Here is a 16,845-nt window from a genome sequence, read left to right as displayed (position 1 = left end):
AAGAAAAACTTTCAATCTGCTCAGGTACTAAAATGATTAGTGGACCTCCATTCTATTTTATAATGTTTCTTGATAAAGGCCTTACGTGCAGTTACCTTGTACAATTTGCTATATCACAAGAGTGCTTACACTTCTCTAGTACTCTTTTTTAGCCCTTCAAAAGTAACATGTGAAGAAATAACCAATTATATTAGGAATGGTCCCTCCTATAGATTTGGTTGGCTCTAATATTACTTGGTCAAATTTCTTCTGATGGCTATTACTCCAGCAAGTTTCCCTTCAATAACAAGTTGCTCTTGACCTCACCACACCTGGAGACTTCACCTTATATTTCACCTCTGACCCATCCCAATATAGTTGACATTTTGCAATTTTCAGCAATTTGTTAGCTTTATTTTTGTTAGCACTCAATTATGCAAATAATAGACCTAAAATAGAGCTGCTCCTACTGGGCTGCAGATTTGCAGAGAAGTGGTTCATGCATGAATGACTATTGAAGCCTGGGACATTCTGTAGGAGCAGAAAATGAGAATTCAGAGAATACTTATCCCATGCAATGAATCTCTGTTGGGGTGATAGAGGAATACTTCAGTTTAACTCTTATGAGAGCCTACTGRAAATTACCTATCAAATGGGAGGTCTTCATAGTCTAGATGAAGCCTACTTTTATGAAACCAGGATTCTTTAATATTTTAGCTTTCCTGTATCCATAGGCTTACTATCCTGACTACATATCCTTAACATTTCTCCAGTAACAAGGGAAGGCCAAGATCTGAAACATCACCAAATAACAAAGAAAACACTTTCCAAAAAAACAATTCAGAGCTGGTTTACCACATGGAAGGAGAAATTCCAAATCTATTCATGCAGATGGTGAGCTATCACAGGGGACAGATAGGCTCAGAGCACAGCTATGCCCTGTAAACATCTACATTAGCTCTCATTGAGCTTCAGTACATTGTTTTGTCTTTTTTTTTATAGGCTCTTTGCAGAGCCTATAGACTGAAAATAGAACCATTGATCCTGTCACATCCTGCTCTCTATACTTCAAAAAGATTTAATCCACAGCACTTCATGAGCACCAAGATGTATACAAAAAGCACTAAAAAAGCCTGCTGGGCCACATTTTCCTACCTTTCTTCATCCACAGCAGCACTCTGCTCTTTTTGACGTGTCGACTTCACCATCCTCCTGACGGCCAGCAAGTACTCTCCCAGTCCTGTGACCTCATCCACTTCCCTGTCAAAAGATTAAGGCACATTTTCAAATGCTTGGGACTATATTTAGACTCCCCTAGAGACATGTGGGGAAGAAAGTAGCTGGTATACTTTTTGTAATTTAATAATCTCCAAGTCTAGAAAAAAGGCTCTGGTTTGAATATCACTTCATATAATTACTATGGGTAAGGCCAAATTAGCTGCATTAGCTGCAATGTCATTGTCCAAATCACCTTCCTCTGGAAAGGCGCAGTAGTGACTCCTGTGGCTGAGAATGCACAGCTACAGGATGCAGGACGTGGGCTCTTATCTCTGCCATAGGGAGACATGCTCCTTAAAGTGTTCAGAAAATAGGAACAAAACCACTGGAAACAGGGAAAAGAAAAAAAAAAAAAAAGATGCAATTACTGAGTTGAAATCTGAGGAGGCCAAGAGCACTGTGCTGTGGACTGAGACCCTACACTAAGCTCTGAAAGTGGTGGGAGGTGCCGTGCAACACTTAGGTCCTAATTTACATGGCATTGTGCCTGCTAAAGGGCACACTCAGGCACAGCTCCACCACTGACATTGCTATACCCATTCTAGATATCTAACTGACCCAATCTCCACTAAAATAGGGAATTCTTCACTATGTGTCATTGCAAGGGCTTCTGGAACAAAATAGCCCCTGAAGCTACCTGGAACTTACACACAAAAGACCAAATTCAATACAGGCATTAAAGACACTACTCCAATGACTACAAGCAGTCTGTTCAGAACACTTTAATACAATCCTTTATTTTTGGATAGCAGAGAGGAAGGATGAAGGTATACCTAACTTTTGAGAGTTGAAGGCATAAAAAGCATACAGACACGTTACTCCACACTCTGCCTGCCTAATGCACATATAGCTCTTACTGATGCTCACTAACAGCAGGTTTTTTCACCCACAAGACTTCCAGGCCCCTCTGCAAATGGCTAATCCCCAAGTGCACTATGCTGTCATGGTAACAGCATAGGCAAGGCAACAATATACATGCACATCTCAATATCTCATTGTACAAATAACTTCTTGAAGAGCAGGGTCCTTATTCTTGAAGTCTTTAAATATGCTGCCTTACTGATATGATGAAAGACAGGCAAAGGACATGGCACAGGAATGAGTTTTATAATCCTCACTTAACTCCTGCTTCTCAACAGGACTCTGGAAAATTTGGTAACCTATCCTATTCTTGCAGARTTTCTTAAAAGGAAGGAGAGAACTTGTTTTCTCTGAGTTCCATCTGCAAGCTCAACAATACCCAAGATAACTCAAAACAAAACAACAACTCAGCCAAAACTGCAGCAGATCAAACCAACACAAAACCATCACCTTCCTCCCCCCTCACTGTTTCCCTCCCCTCCCCCTAAAGATGCATGAGCATATTCAAACACAAAGGCAGAAATGGCAGTTCAAGATAGCCCCTTCCAAGATCACCCTTGATATAAAAGGTCTGCCCACGTCGCCAAACACCAAATTTGCTTCCAGCCATGCTTGGCATCTCTCCACCCATGAATATGTACATTTGAATGCATAATGGTTATTACATGTCACGCTCATGGGCATTTGGCCCACATAGTGCTCTGTTTCCAATCTATAAGTACAAGAAATAGAAGACAAAAAAATCTGAGACATTGTGGAAACTGATGAGGGCTTGAATGAGCTCCTGGAATAAAACTTGAGCCCCTCCCCACCCAGAGCTGTATTTTTAGGAAGTGGATTGAGAAATGTTTTCCTTGCTCTATTTCCATGTTTACTGGGATACAACATTGTTACACTCGATTGCATCAGAAAACATGGAAACAGCTCTACAAATTGATCTGACCACAAAATCTCWGAGATTTTGCTCCTTGTCTCCAAGGAGTTTACACAGCATAAACAATCTCAAATAAATATAAGGCAGCCCTACGAGATATAGTGTTTCTCCAATAAGCTTCATAAATATCAGAATACAGATAACTGCTAGGTAACTTTAGATAGGATTTTTTCATGACATAATTCTCATAAGACATTGGCTAAACCCATTCATAGAATTATAGAAAATATTGGACAAATGTGCTATATTTTAAGAGAAGGTCACATAACTGAAAAAAAAAAATGGGACCAAAACAAGGATAATATGCATTGTCCACCTCACAGGGGCTACGAGTATCTAAGTCACTTTGGGAGAAATAACTACATTCTTGTTTAGTACTTCCCAACAGGGACTAACCACTAAAATTCAGAACCTCTTCTGAGGTTCTGAATAGATATTCATGCCATTGACTTAAAACTTCTATTACATCATGGACTTCCATATATGTAATGTTATATTCTGTATAACATTACAACCATAGCACAGTCAAATCTACTTCTTTTAATCCTGATTTTACTACCCTTATTATAGCTCAAGGTCCCASAGTCCCGCATGATCATGTGAGAACCCCAGGTAGTTCTGTTAGCAAGTTAGTGTTTGCCCCAAAAACAACAAAGAATAATTTGGAAATATGATACTTAAAGCCTGGCGAAGGAAAAGCTTTGTACTGTAGTAGTTTTAATGCATGAGTTTTGAAAGGCTATCTCAGTTTGGTGGGTAACAGAGATTGGCAATTCCTGCTGGCATTTGAGATTTCTTCAGATAGGCCACGATTGTCTTTTTGTCAAGACAGATCTTTTTCATTAATCAAGGACTGTTGGCATAACTCTCCTGGCAATGTCATCATCATGGTATGGTGCTGTACTGGAGTGAATAGCCCTGCCTTTCAGCGAGCAGGTGCTCCTCTACCCTTGCCTCCTTGGGTGTGCTCAAGGTGTTGATGCAAACAAGCCCTTTGTTTTATAGCCATTAAGGCCTGCCATGCTTCGAGGCTCAGGCACGTGCTGCTGGCTTACAGTCTGCATCTCAGCCCCTCCTGCTTGCTGATATCCATAAGCAATCAGTATTAATTGCAAAGCCTTTGGCAGACTGCCTTGAACGTTGTTCAATTATGTCATTACTTAAAAAAAATCTCTGGATTTCTTGGAGCTCCCCCTCCCCAATCTGATTGGCCAGAACATAATTAAGGGAAATTGATTAACATGGAAAAAAAAACAGTTCAAAATTTTGTAGTTTGAAATTGTGATCTCTTCAGTAACAGAAAGTATAAGAACAGGTAAACATTGATTTTCAAACATTTTAAATGTATTTGCATGCAACCAWTTGGAAACTAAATCAGTTTCATGGRAAAAGGGGTCAGTTTTAGCCAAAAATTGTTTTTGTTGTACTGGGAGACTACTTTTCCCAGGCTCAGCATACCACCTAACTCCAACTCCACTCTGTCTTTCCTCCCTTTCAGTTTCATTTCCTCACTACAGTAACAGTCTGAAAGAGTCCCTTCCCTTCCAAGGAGAAAGTAGCCTTCAAAATTTAATAATAATGGAAATTATGCTGATTGAGACAAAAAGTGAACAATAAACCAGCAACAAATCCAGTATAAACTACTTTGTAGAGAGGGCTTTCCAAATACTTTTTTTTTTGCCTGAAATTTTAAGAATTTCTTCAACTCCTTTGCTTTCTTTCCTTTTTTTTTTTTTTTTAAATCTCCAGAAGAAAGCAAAAAACCATCATGAAGCTYCACAGCAAGCAGCCAGGAAGCTGTCATTTTGATTCTTCCCACTGGTAAAATTGATTTTTTTTATTCCCCCTCTCTCAAAACTGAAGTCTTCTCCAGGACAAATTTTGATTTTTGCAAAGAAGTATTTGCTATCAGAAAACTATTCTGATGGAAAATTGCCCAGTAGACCTATTCACTGCCTGTGGTAACATTAAATAAGCAGCCACAGTCTTCCAGGTAGGCCTGTCGTAACACTGCTTTTACCATTATGTGAACAAACAGTCTTCCCCATCATGCCCAAGTAAACCTGAATATCCTGACGTTTAGTAGTAGGGATTCATTCCCTAATGTAAGAGMAAATTTAGTCTTAATTGAAGCCTACTAGATTCAAAAGTCTGCAAAGTGGCTCATTCAAAACCAGACTGGACCACACAGTAGAAAATAGGGTAATAGTATCTATTTGTTACTGCTTTTTAACCAGTAACACTCAGTTCATAAGCCCTTTGTAACTGAGTAAACAGGCTTATCAGTATCCTCCCCATTTTAAGGCTAAGGAAACTGAGCTAGAGATCAAGTGTCAAGGCCAAAGCTGCAGCGGTTCAATCACAACAGTGAGAACAGAGCCCACAGGTCCTGCCAGCCGGCCCTCCACCTCCCCGCTAACCACCAGACCACACTGCACAGGCAGCACCGCTGCTCCGAGGGAGCCCGAGCTGGAAGTGGCTGGCTCACCGCGCAGCAGCTGGGCCGTTCCCAGAGTTTCCTCATGAGAGTGATGTCTGAGCAGGCACAGACTTTGGCAGCAATTTTCAATTGTTCCTAGAGGCTGGCACAAAGGGATAACTACAGAATATAACACATACATAAAAAAAAACTTGTTCCCTCCTCCACCCAATACGTGGCAGGCTGTCTGCAAAGACACTGAGATGAACTTTCTCACCTGAATCGGAACAAAGTGTTTTGCTATTCTCTTTCTCTTCTCTTTCCTTCCCCCAAGGTCCCTCCTTTTGCAGTCTTTATTTTAATCTACAAAACAGTAATGGGTCTGCAGGCGGTCTGCCAGGGTGCAGCTCGCATCCACCTGGCAAGTGCTGGGATCCTTCTCCTGGCTCCAATTAAAAACCAAGACTAAGAGGAGGAGCCGCAAGGTCGTTTGAGCCAAGACATCCACCCAGCATGTCCATAGTTTGTAGGAACAAGATTTATGGGAAGCCTAAAGACTTCCATCTCTTGCTCTCTCTCACTCCAGAAGAGAGTTTTATCACCCTTGATATCAGAGTGAAAATATTTTAAAAGGTCAAGATTATTAACACTCAGCCTCACTTTTTTTTTGCTTAATAAATAAAAGAGGAAATGGTATGGTAAAATACACTGAGGCCAAACGCATTTTAATGTGGTAATGGCAACTTCTGATCTAAAAGCTGAGTGGGAAGTGCTAAGAGGGACTTTAGAACAAGGTCTCTGGGGCTCTCCAAGCAGAGCAGACAGCAAGCCATCCATCAGTTCATTCCTGCTAATTGTCTTCCTGCAATGAAACCGTTACATTTACATTTTGATTGTTTCAGTCAGTGTTATTCACACACTAAGTGCTTTCTCAAACCCAATATAAACACACCTGTTAGGACTCTCAGCAACTTTTGAGGGGAATACTTATWCCTCAGTCATTTGCCCAGTTGTAATTTCAATCCTCCCCTACAGACAGCAGTGCTATCAACACTCCCATCAACCACATCTCCCCTTCAARCTGACTTCTTCCACTCAGTGGTCCAGTACTAATCTCTACTCCAGCACTGTGCCTTATGATCTTCTGCTGACTTTGTTTCTATCCAGGCTTTCATTGCCTCGGATAAGCCTTTAAAATGGAGTCCAGAAATAAGACTGCTCTCCTCCTGGCTTCAGCTTCTCCTCTAGCTGTATCTCCTATCACATGCTATTTATTCTAGTCCAGCCTGAGATGCACAGTCTGCATTATCATCATCTGAAACAGTGGATAATCATATCTAGCAGCAGAATAGCAATGCATGAATTAATGATTAATGATGACAGGGTTCTTGGAAACACTTTTTTAGCCAAGCATCACATTTGCAAATGACTCATTGGAAGTTAGTAAACATTGGTCTTTAGCCAGTAGTTACAATGCAAAGAAGCATCTGACTTCAGTGGATTGTTCTGTCTACTCAGGGCAAATTAGAGATACCCATTGGAATGCAGTTACAAAACCAGGGCTGCGGATGGGAGCAGCTAATGGTATGATCAGGGCTACTGTGAAGCAATACAAGGCATTCCCCTGTCAGTTAGGACCAAGCATTTGCTCAGTGCAGATCATTTAGCTTTCTGTGATTCTGGACACCAGAAAGTGAAGAGGAATTTGAGTCTGACACTGTGCCCCAGAACCTCGGAGCTAAAAAAGACAATAAGTAGGAAGCCTCTGAGGAGAGAGAGGGATGAGTTCCCAGGGCTTCTGTCCATCCCTCTCTTCGCAGCTTTTTGCCTATTGATGATTTGGCACTATCCTCTTGTTCTGGTGACAGTGACCTAGAATGCAGGCTTTTACTACAAACCAGCCCCTCTAGGACAGAGCCATTCTCCCAGCAGTTAAAAAATAAAACATTTCTTGCATATTTCCTGTGTTCACAGCTACATTAGACTTCTCTTCCTCCTAATTACTGAGATAAGATCTTTTAGCAGCGAGTGTTATCTTAATCATCTGTATGGGGCTGTGCCTCTCCTTGCCGTGCACCAGCATAACCTGACAAAAAGCTTTCAGTACCCTTACTGAACTCAGTTATTACACCACTTCATCAAGCCAGAATCTGACCCACTGGGTTGGTTAGAGATAATAAGTAACCTGTGGGCAGGAACTGCCTATGTATTATCACGTCATTTTTTGACTACAGCAGAACCAAATACTACAGGCTTTAGAGGGGAAAGCTGTTCTCTTGTACATCACTATCACTCTGAGCTCTTATGAATTATAAGCTCTTAGCTGAATTACAATGAATTACAAAATCTGGGGATATTTTTATTAGACTATCCTCTCAGCAGGCTGTTGCCTGTAGTATTCACAGCAAAGCACTAATACCACCCAAAATCACACACTTCCCAACACTTTGTTGCTTTTTTTTTTTTTTTATCTCACACTAAACAGTCACACCCTGTGTACGGGGATGATGGAAGGTAGGAGTATGTGGGGGAGAATATATGCATGACTCACTGTCCCCAGACTGCCGGATTTGAGCAAAGGTGTCAGACATCACCTAATAGAGGAAATTAGGAAATCCAGATAAGATAAGTCCAAAGGGACTTTGTAACCATGAAGGTTGCAACAGCCTAGAAGTCAAACAGTAAAACAATCTAAGGACCCAAAATTAAACAAAACAAACCCTGACAATGCTAAACAAACAAGCAGAACAAAACAGCCACCAGATGAAGCCCAGGAAGCTCTGCACTGCTCAGTTAATTCTGCTCATGGAACTTTTCCCAGTTCCTTTCCATCCTGGCTTGGACCTGTTGCTCCTTATCTGGTTGGCAGTTTATTTTATCCATTTTGTAAAAGAATTACAGAGGAGGGGAAAGAAGTGTTGGCTATTCAGAGACTCCCAGAGTCACAACTGTCAGTCTGTAGTGCTACTATTGCCACCGAGAGCAAAGATAGGACCACAGGGGAGATGACTGTTGACTTCATGAAGAAAGTATGTYGATACAGGATGCCAAAACCAAGCTCCTGACCACTTGTGGTCATTGAAGATCCCAGGGCACATTTTGCAAGAGTATGGGTGTTAGCCCTGGTACACCAGCCAAATCCAAACTTGGCTATTTATATTCTGCCTCCCTAAAATACTGCTTGGAGTTTCAACTGGAAAAGTTAAATTTTGCTTTTCTGTCTGGAACTGCATAATGATGCAGTTCCAGTGGTGGCATGTGGAATGCCAGTGGAATGGTATTCCAGCAGCTGGTAAGTCCTGTGAAGGTAGAGCCTCATTTCTTGTCTCRCATGAGTGTTTTAACACCCACAGACTGAAAAAGTTATTTTTTTWAAAAAAAATAAAGACTCATTACGACTCCAAGCTGTTTTCATGAAGTCCAAAYGCATTAACCACACTTAACAGCCAAGTTTCATTACCTTCAGTACTATTTTTCTTCCCATACTGCTCAATATTAGATATTACCCATAGAGATATGGAGTTCTAAAGTCAAATTCTGCATCTACTGCCAATGTTGACAATTTGGTTTACAGGAAAAGAAACTGGAGCACAAGCAAAATACTAGACTTCTACTACTTAATGTACYCTCCCCTTGTCACCTGTCATTCATTTTTAATAGATGCAACTACCTGGTTGGTGGTAGCAACCTTAAGCACTACTTTGATAGAGGATAAGAACATTTGTCAAAAATGAAAGTTTAATTCTAGCATCCACGAATTTTCCTGTTATATCAAAGCCCTAAGGACAAAATAAGCCAGTGAGTGTGAGAGCTCAAAGTACAGGCAGATCCTGGGAAGCAGAGATTTCCAGTTTCTAGTACATTTGCACAGCAAAATAAGCCTTCAGTATTGTATGTGTTGCCATCACCAAATCCAGGTTATTCAACTGTGCAGAATTTAATACTGTACCACAGGGAGGAGAATAATAAAAAAAATATATTTTCTTTATGTTCCAGAAGCAATAAATAGATAAAATATAGTTAAAATGGAAGCTATTCAAATAGCCAAAGGCTGCACTTCAATACAGCCAAGCTAACTTAATCTGAGACATTGTATAATTCGACTCAGATCTGGAAAAGAGATACCAGAAGAAATGTATCAGCCAAAGTTAATATTTGCACAAAAAAATGGTGAGTCATATAAACTGGGATTTCCTCTCCTAGTCACTTATGGCATATCATCAGAGTCTCAATCAAATTTGATGCAACAACTCTCATCTGATAGTGAAAAACATGCAGTTCAGGTAAAGACGACTTGATTTTTTGGCCTCAAATCTAGCTTCTGAAATAATCTTGTTATCCAGAATGCCATGACATGCTATTGCTCAACTATTTTTATGAAGTACCTACTTCCTTCCTGATCCCCAGTTACTCTCTAGAGATGTAGTACAGAACCAATACATTGGCTATTGGACAATACATTAAGTAGTCTCCAAAATCACCCAAGCTAAAACTGGTGATTATTTCTTTTGCCCCAATAAATATGATGAAAAATATACCTTTGTTTTCTTTGACAGTCTTTGACTCTGAGGTATTGGGTTTTTTTTTAATACATTAGTTTGAAAAAGACTTGGAAGTTTTATAGGAGCTGATTGCCACAAACTACTGCTTTTCACATTTTTTTTGCCATGAAATCCCAAGCAATTTGGATGAAATAGAACTGAATAATTTTTCCTTATAAAACATTGGCTTACTTAGAAAGTCAATTGAAGATTTGATTTTTCACTTAAGCATCTTTATTAACCATTTATATAACCTTCACTGTAATGTTTCAATGTAAACTCAGTGTGAGTAGTCACTAAAAAAGGCAAATAAATACAAATGCAACAAGAGACAGCTGTTCTAGACAACTAAGTGTAGAGCCTGTGAAAAATGATAATAATTTAATAGTAACATTCAGCAATTTTTGTTAGAAAAATATTTACCATTCATCTTTCTTTCATCAACAATTATTAGACAAAGATAAAAGATTTTCCCAGGCATTTTTAACACATGAAGAACATGATAAAATACTCTTGATACGCAATCTGTTACTTTGCCAATGACAAAAACATTCCAAGTAACAATTAAAAAGGGGTTTTTGACCCACAGAATCCCCTGAAAGTGGATTTTGAGAAAATACTGAATTAATGACTTTTCCAAATTCTTCAGAACAGGCCACTTGTGATAACCATATGAAGGAATAATGCCATGAAAAGAAAGTAGCTAACCCACTGCAGAAAGTGTCAGATATTTGCAAAACTATTTGCTACTGAGCTTTATTCAATGAATTAGTCACCAACCATGGAATCTAAAGTTTAGTGAAAACACCAGCTAACTTTGCTGGAAGAAGCTCATATCCCAAAGCCTGACCAATTTTTAATGAAATGAAGAGTCTGCAGCTTGCCTATAAGGAGTTCACAACAGTGGCATATGTAAATGTCCGAGTACTGAAATATAAACAGAGCGAACAATACTTTGTGCTGTTATCTCAAGCAGTAATACTGAAGTAGACTAAAATGCAACTGACATTTTCTGAAAAAGTAATAAGAATGTTTTAAGTTTTGGGGTGCATTTAACCACGTGTGCAAAAATACACTGATAGTGGCTCAATAGGTAGGTAAAAAACAAATACTTCATATGTACCCATTAGATGAATCTGTGACCTAGGCTACATTGAAAGAGGTCTAGTATCATAGCTTTCCAAATGCTCCTTATAGAGGACTTCAAGTTCCTGCTGAAGAGYGGATCCTACAATCCCATTCTGGTGCATTCAGCCTTGAATGGCTTCTCTGAAGTGAGGAAAGTGAACTGATGTCTGCAATAGCCCTAAAAATCTGGCTAGTGTATTTCTTTCCTTTGTTTTCTCATAATTTCCCATTCTGATTCCAAGTATTCTATATTTCTGTGCTACCTAAGGCTTCTTTTGCATTAATCTGAAAGAGCCATCCGTTCACTGGGTTGCCCTTTGCAAGATATGAATGCACCTCATACACACTATCTGTAGGCATAGTATGAAGTAGGTTGCTTCCAGTTTGATATAGACATTGCTGGAGCTACGCAAGAGCCAAGCTATTCAAAGAGTCAGTATACCAACAGCTGCATTTTCCTGGGGCCGCAAGGGATAAGTGAGTCAGTTTCCAACAAAGCATGATAAGACAAGGAAAATCAGAAAAACCTAACTGCTTACAGGGGTCTCTTTCATGTTCTACCATTAAAATTACTGATTATAGTTCCCAAATAAAAACAGTGAACATCTGAGAAAAACATCCCATAGTTCTTCCTGTTTTTTTTTTTTTTCTTCCTTCCTATAAAGCGCATCAAGCTCCAGGTATAAGCTATTTAAATTAAAGCAATGAACCTCAAAGCATTTCAAGTTTCCTCAATGGTTAATTTTACCAAGTTAGTCAACAACTTTTCACTGTTAGTGGTGAAACATTAAGAGCAGCCATCTAAAAACATTGTGGAAGCTACCTGAAGATGTTTAAGACACAAGAATACATCAGGCAAACATCCATTTAAGTCTAGGTACAGTTCATCCTGACTCAGTGCAGGAAGTCCAACTAGACAATCTATTCAGTCTCCTTCCAGCTCTAAACTTCTACAACTTTATTTTTAAATATTTCTTCAGACTAYATACCAGTCCATCAAAAGATGCTGAGGTTCCTATTCCTCCTGCAGTTAAYAGGGTGCTTCAAAAGAACAGAGCTTTCTATTCAGCAACATACATGCACAGGAATTACAAATTAACAATTAACATTCAAATAAAGCAATTCTTGCAGGTGAAGAACATTTCAAATAAAAACACCACAGCTTCACTTCACTGGAATGTTAGGACATATGAATGAAACAAAAACAATTAAGCTGAACTACTATTTTCTTCCCAATAGACTGGAAGACAACCTTCACTAGGCTTAGCTGACTTTCCTCTGCAAGGAAGCCAGGCCTTCATGGGAAAATGCTGGGCAAGGTTCACTTTTGCCTGCCACCACCTCCCAGTCACTTGCCARAACCCATGCCAAGCAGTAGTACTGTGCTCTCCAGAAACAACATGCAGCAGTAGCACAGGAGGAAGGACCACACGACACCACCCTATGTGGGTCTGGAAAAAGTGATGGGTAACAAGGTGACTGAAGAGTGTCAGCAATGAGCAAGAACGGAAACAGGTAACACCAATGGAGAAAATTTATCCTCTGTATCTCTCTCCTACGCGAAGATGAAGTGTAAGAACTGAGTTTTCCCAATAAGCACTTGTTCACTCTGTCATGCCTTGCATGATGAAAATAACATAGCAATGCTTGCATTTTTGTCAGAACACATGACAAGAAATTATTTTCAGTGAACATAGAGAATGCAAAACTGATCTTCCTATTTTGGAAGCCACTTCTGAAATTCAGAGTCTAAATAAAAAATCAACATAAAATAAAAACCCTAAAAAGGCTGCTCTGACACACTAAGGAGGAAGCTTCATTTTTGTCTCCCACAGCTTGACTGCACACTATCTTGCTCAGTARTATTTTAGATTTTTCAGAGGAAGTACTACTGTCCAAAAGTACTGAGCATTTAAGTGTTCATATCACTGCTCTTGGCACACTACAAACACTGGATCAGACTTTAAAAAGTTTATTATGCACTTAATCACATAGATATGGAGAGAGTAGGATTTATTAGACGCACCTAGACAAGTTCCAGGCATTATTCCCATCAGCTTCCAGTGGTGACTCAGAACTCAGTTTTATGAACTGTCTGGAAAAATCCCTTTGTGATCTTATCTGCATCTTTAAATACATTTTATAAGTTTGACCTGCTGTAAGAACAATGAGATGATCCCCCCAGGGGCTAGGGGGATTAAGAATGACTGTAACACACCCAATAATCAAGAAATACCCTTCCCTACAGTATGCTCAGCACCCAGGGACCATGCTCCCAAACCTTATTCAAATATACACTTACTTCTAATGCCTTTTTTGTTTGCATTCTTATAAAAAACCCACTGAGCTTCTACCATCTTATTAGCTGTCTAGACTCTCCCACAGGTAAACACAGGGTTCTTGAAAATGGAAATGAACATGCAAGGGAAAAATAAATAAAATAATAATAATAAAAAAAGGAAATATACTAGAGACACTGCTTCTGCCAAGCTGACCCTCTAAAGCRTTTGGTGGGATACTTAAAGGCCAGACAGACTTCACCCCCCTGCCGTGAGGCAGCTCCAGTCACTCAGGAGGACACGGCCAGGGTGACACTGCCAGAACAGGGCCACTGGGGCCACCAGCCAACTCGAGGTGCAGCCCCAGGCACCCACCCACCTGCTCTTCGGGAAGGGCCTCGACCCTTCGCGCATGCTTTAGCGCCCAGCCCGCTCCCCCCTTCCCGCTCCTCGCTCTCCRCCAGGTGCCCCGCAGCAGACTGAAACCATCAAAGCCCCCCGGGGAAGCTTTTAAGGGCCCACGCGCCGCCTGGGCGGGACTTCCTGCAGCATCGGCCAATGGGAGGCAGCCATCCCGTTGCCGCGGCGACGGGAAAGCCTGCGGCCCTGGGCCTGTGAGGGCAGCCTGGGGCTGGCATCCGCACATGCACATGCGTATATATGTACGTGTGTGTGTGTGTGTGTATATATGTGTATATATATATGTGTGTGTGTGTGTGTGTATGTATGTATGTGCATATGACTATTACAATTTCATATGTGTGTGTGTACATACTATATATATATATATATGATTATAGCATAATTTTATTCCAATGGGGCAACTTTTGCTTTAATAAATAAGATGTTATGAAGGGAGGGTGGTCAGCCTGTTTGGAAGAACAACACTGAGCGGGTGCGACTCAGCTTTCCCTGGCTTTTTAACAGCTATGAACTGCTTGATTTTTTTGGCTCAGCTCTATTATTATAATTTTTTTTTTCCTTTTTAAAAAAATATGAGGCAGTAGGCTTCCTCCCAAGACACACTCAGGTGGGGCCGCTTCTAACTGCTGACTTTCCCTTGGGGCACCTCATTTTGCTAAAAAAAAAAAAAAAGACAACTCCCCCAAGACACACTCAATAAAACTCAGATTGCTGTTCTGTCTCTCTGCCCCTTTCCTCCAAGTCACTGCGGGCTGCGTAGGCTCATTACACATGCTGGCAGAGTCCCGCAAAATGGTTTAAAAAGGTTGCAGATGCAAGAGCAGTGACATTTATCACTTGCAAATGAGGGCCCTACCGTCATCTCCAAAGGAAGACTTAYATTCTGTAATCCTTATTCCAGGGTACTTTTTGCTTACTTTATACCAGGAGCCTCAGTGAAAGTGAACTAAGTGTGCTCTGTTTTATTGCTTCAGGACTTAACTGATTCCCTGGGGGTGGCTATTAAGCCTCAAAAGTCTCAAAGTGATCATTTTAATTTGCACATATCATCTGGAGTGAAYGGGATCTGACCATTGCTCCTCAGTGCCACTGCAAGGAATTGTTTCCCTGATGTTCGGCCTTTTCTCAGGCAAGGATCTTGTTTTATGATTTGTTCCATCTCCAAGTTACATTGGGGAGGCCCCTGCCAGTTTTTACCTTGTTTTTAGTCAGAGAGAACTTAGACTGACTCCGCAGCGAGTTTTGCCCGAACAGAAGTGGTAAGACTGTTCGAGTTCGGTCCACAGTTAGGGACTGGGCCCAGCTGGTCTATAATTTTTTATATTGTGAGCCAGTGCTGACTCTATATTAAAACATAATACAAGAAGATTTATGTATATAAAACATACTAACCCCTTTCAAAGGGTTCATTTTTATTCTATTTGCTTTTTATGACATGCATTTTCTGAACAGATGGGACTGAGAAACAGGGGAATAACAAGCACTGTGAAGGTCTCCAGTCTTGCCCAAGTCAACCATGCACATAGGGCTTAGTGGATACATAACCTCATCCACTACTGCAATGTATTTCTGAAAATAAGCAGAATGTTTTAATCAGAAACTCAAGCAGTAGTTAAAAATGCAAATTAAGAAAGAGAATGAAAGAATTTTTATCAGCTCTCAATAACTTTCCRCAAAACATCCCTGACAGATTTTCTCCATCAGAAATCAAGAATTAATACTTTGTCCCTGATTGGCCTGGGGGCCAGTTTGACCTAAGTTAACTCAACAGTATTAAGGGAGATTAAACAATCAGCAAACATGGAAATGCCTGAAGCCAGAGTGGGTGAATCTTTTGAGTTTGTCCCTGTTGCAACCAAATAAAATGAAGAAGCTTACACAGGACAGCACGTTTCAGTCACAGCTTCTGATTTGTTGGTTTATCTTTCCACTTCAAAGTTCAGAGGCTGCACTCCAAAAATTTCTCTGTAGCATAGASCATAACATAATCTAAACCATATCCAGGTTTCTTTGTATTTCTACAAGCACTATTGGGTACAACATTATCCATCTGTGCTTAGATTCAGGCAAGCTTAGCTTCCTCTAAAGAGTTAATAGCTAAATTCCAAAGAAGCCAGCCAGGCCTATATTTCACCCAGTTTGACCATTGGTTACTTTAATACAGAATATCAGAAACATAATGATCACATCAACTTGTTTCTCCTTCACAGGAAGTGTTTTGGCAGTTTTGTTGTTCCAGGACACAACCCTTAAATTCTGCAGCCAAACACAATACTCTTGATTCCTAATCTCAGAAGCATCTTTCCCATTCATTCCTCTCTGTGTTTACGTGAAGCACTTTTTCTCTAACAGAGGTGTGCTTAAGAGAATGGAATTTCTTTGCAGAATCTGAGCAAGAGGTCTAATGGATCTCCTCAGTGTACAAATATTCTAGGTGCCCACTTGGTTAACTTTGCTTATATGCACAATAATAACCAGATTTGAGGTCAGGAATCTATTTTTCTCTGGTTTAGTTTGAGAAGCTCCCTTCAGGGCTGGATATGGTTTTGCTGAGAGCTTTTTGATCTTCCTTGTAGGTGAGGGAAATTATTCATTTCTGAAGATCATGTAAGCATTTTTCTATAATAGACTCCCTAYTTTTGCAGAAGCCAAAGAGATTAGTGATTGCTTTGATCCTTTCTGACTCTCTTCATTCAACCCATTATTATCTTGAAGGCCTTTGACCTTTTGTGTTAAAGGTCTTACGTTTGTTACCAGATAATCAGGGAATATTTATGGCATGTGAGTGATAGAATAGGCAACAGGTGTATGATCTGCTGAATCTGTCTGGACTGGACACTTGTAGCCAAAGACTTAATGGCTCAGGTGATTCTTTCTGTGTCTGTAGTTTTCATTAATCRCAAATAAAGTCATTGCTGTTGGTCCACTGTCCATCTCTGGAAACTGAGCAGAGAGGTTCACATAGCCTAAAATTTTTAGGTGATCCAGGAAGCCTTATTGATC

At 40.2% G+C, this 16,845-nt stretch overlaps 1 long non-coding RNA gene across 4 annotated transcripts in view; it reads right to left on the bottom strand.

Moving 5' to 3' along the window:
- Nucleotides 1-5,865, bottom strand: part of LOC146596128 (uncharacterized) — a 206,330-nt gene extending 200,465 nt beyond the window's left edge. For all 4 annotated transcript variants that reach the window (XR_014895817.1, XR_014895814.1, XR_014895816.1 and 1 more), the window contains exons 1-2: nt 5,749-5,865; nt 1,135-1,239 (exon numbers count right to left, since the gene is read on the bottom strand). This is a non-coding gene — a long non-coding RNA (uncharacterized LOC146596128). The remainder of the gene's footprint in view (nt 1-1,134; nt 1,240-5,748) is intronic.
- Nucleotides 5,866-16,845: the final 10,980 nt, after the last annotated feature.

This window comes from Rhea americana, unplaced genomic scaffold (assembly GCF_003343005.1).
Source record: "Rhea americana isolate MKP2758 unplaced genomic scaffold, rheAme1 scaffold_21, whole genome shotgun sequence".
Taxonomy (NCBI): domain Eukaryota; kingdom Metazoa; phylum Chordata; class Aves; order Rheiformes; family Rheidae; genus Rhea; species Rhea americana.
Note: the sequence above shows the minus strand (reverse complement) of the source record. Positions and strands in the feature narration are given on the sequence as shown.